The sequence below is a fragment of the Penaeus vannamei genome, chromosome 37 (genome assembly GCF_042767895.1).
Source record: "Penaeus vannamei isolate JL-2024 chromosome 37, ASM4276789v1, whole genome shotgun sequence".
NCBI classification, from domain to species: Eukaryota; Metazoa; Arthropoda; class Malacostraca; order Decapoda; family Penaeidae; genus Penaeus; species Penaeus vannamei.
This window is the reverse complement of record NC_091585.1, coordinates 9,716,498-9,718,997: the sequence shown is the minus strand read 5'-3', so window position 1 is coordinate 9,718,997 and position 2,500 is coordinate 9,716,498.

The following is a 2,500-nucleotide window of genomic DNA, read 5'->3' as shown; positions in this document are numbered from 1 at the left end:
AAAGAAGTGGACACACATAGTTTCAAATCAGAGATATAATTTATAATATTCATATCTCTGATGCCATAATGAAATACTGAAATGTCATTAGCAAGAATAATCATATATGAACATTCAAGTGAGGTTGAAGCTGTGGCAGAAAAAGTTCATTATAGATACTGATATCAGGTTAAATTCAGTGGCAGAAAAGGTTAATTAAAGACATTCTTAAGTAAATAAAGATTGCGTTCGTCCCAGCTCCTAACTGTGGCAAGTAAAACATGTGGGAAGGCTCATTTACCACCTTTGTTGTGTTTTCATTCCAGCTGGGGCACTCCAGGACGACTCTCGGGAAAGGGTAGTGACCACACCAAAAGTCCGGCTGACACTCTTTATTTTGTAAAAGGACGGGGTTTGAACCCCGCATACTGAGCATACAGTTTTAGATTTGATTACTAAAACAAAAGAAAAAGAGTCATAAAAGAAATATCAGTAATAAAAATAAAACAGCTAACCACATGATACATTATAAAATTAAAACGATATACAACAGAATAAAAGGGTGCATGGACTAGACTAGACTTTTAAGAAATAAAATAAAAGCAAAAGTGAATCAAAAGTCGGGTGAAGTGGACATAAAATGACAAACTAAAACTTAAAATAGAAAACAAAAAATGTGGGAGGAAACCAGCTGCATAAATAAAATGTGAAACAAAAGCGGTCGCAGGTAAAGGCTAAGGGAACGCCTGATAAAAAAACGTAAACAAAGCAGTTGCATGCTAGTAATTAAAATGATAAAATTGAAAGATACGATAAAAAAGTATTTACGGGAAAATCTAAGGTTATGCAGGTGACAACCCATACAAAATCAACTAAAAAAAAAAGTGACATGCAAAATAAAACATCAAGCGCAATAAAACTGCATTAGGCGTGAGCGGTGTGCTATATAAAGCAGTGCAAGCCTAAGTGGTGCTAATAAGAGAGAGAGAAAAAAAAGAGAACAAATTATAAAACTAGTAAAATCATAAACTAAAGGAGCAATAAAGCTAACGGGGGGGCATGCTGGTATCATACCATCTAGATGAAATCATCCCCCGAGTGTAAATCCCCGAGTGTATGTGCAGGTATGTATGTATGTGAGTCAGGCGGCAGTGGTGGGTCATCTTTGGACCTGTAGGAAAAGGTCAAGGAAGGACGGGAAGGAAGGGGAGGACTTAGGAAACTTCGGCAAGGAGAGTAAGGAAAACCTCAGGTATGTGAGAATTAGGGGGTGAGGATGCGTGAGAGACGAGAGACGGGGGGAGGATGCGTGAGAGACGGGAGACGGGGAGAGGATGCGTGAGAGACGGGAGACGGGGTGAGGATGCGTGAGAGACGAGAGACGGGGGGAGGATGCGTGAGAGACGGGAGACGGGGAGAGAATGCGTGAGAGACGGGAGACAGGGAGAGGATGCGTGAGAGACGAGAGACGGGGTGAGGATGCGTGAGAGACGGGGAGAGGATGCGTGAGAGACGGGAGACGGGGTGAGGATGCGTGAGAGACGAGAGACGGGGAGAGGATGCGTGAGAGACGAGAGACGGGGAGAGGATGCGTGAGAGACGAGAGACGGGGAGAGGATGCGTGAGAGACGGGAGACGGGGAGAGGATGCGTGAGAGACGAGAGACGGGGAGAGGATGCGTGAGAGACGGGAGACGGGGAGAGGATGCGTGAGAGACGGGAGACGGGGAGAGGATGCGTGAGAGACGAGAGACGGGGAGAGGATGCGTGAGAGACGGGAGACGGGGAGAGGATGCGTGAGAGACGGGAGACGGGGAGAGGATGCGTGAGAGACAGGGTGAGGATGCGTGAGAGACGGGAGACGGGGAGAGGATGCGTGAGAGACGAGAGACGGGGAGAGGATGCGTGAGAGACGAGAGACGGGGAGAGGATGCGTGAGAGACGAGAGACGGGGAGAGGATGCGTGAGAGACGGGAGACGGGGAGAGGATGCGTGAGAGACGGGAGACGGGGAGAGGATGCGTGAGAGACGGGAGACAGGGAGAGGATGCGTGAGAGACAGGGTGAGGATGCGTGAGAGACGAGAGACGGGGAGAGGATGCGTGAGAGACAGGGTGAGGATGCGTGAGAGACGAGAGACGGGGGGAGGATGCGTGAGAGACGAGAGACGGGGAGAGGATGCGTGAGAGACGAGAGACGGGGAGAGGATGCGTGAGAGACGAGAGACGGGGGGAGGATGCGTGAGAGACGAGAGACGGGGTGAGGATGCGTGAGAGACGAGAGACAGGGTGAGGATGCGTGAGAGACGAGAGACGGGGGGAGGATGCGTGAGAGACGAGAGACGGGGTGAGGATGCGTGAGAGACGAGAGACGGGGGGAGGATGCGTGAGAGACGAGAGACGGGGAGTGGATGCGTGAGAGACGAGAGACGGGGAGAGGATGCGTGAGAGACGGGGTGAGGATGCGTGAGAGACGAGAGACGGGGAGAGGATGCGTGAGAGACGGGGTGAGGATGCGTGAGAG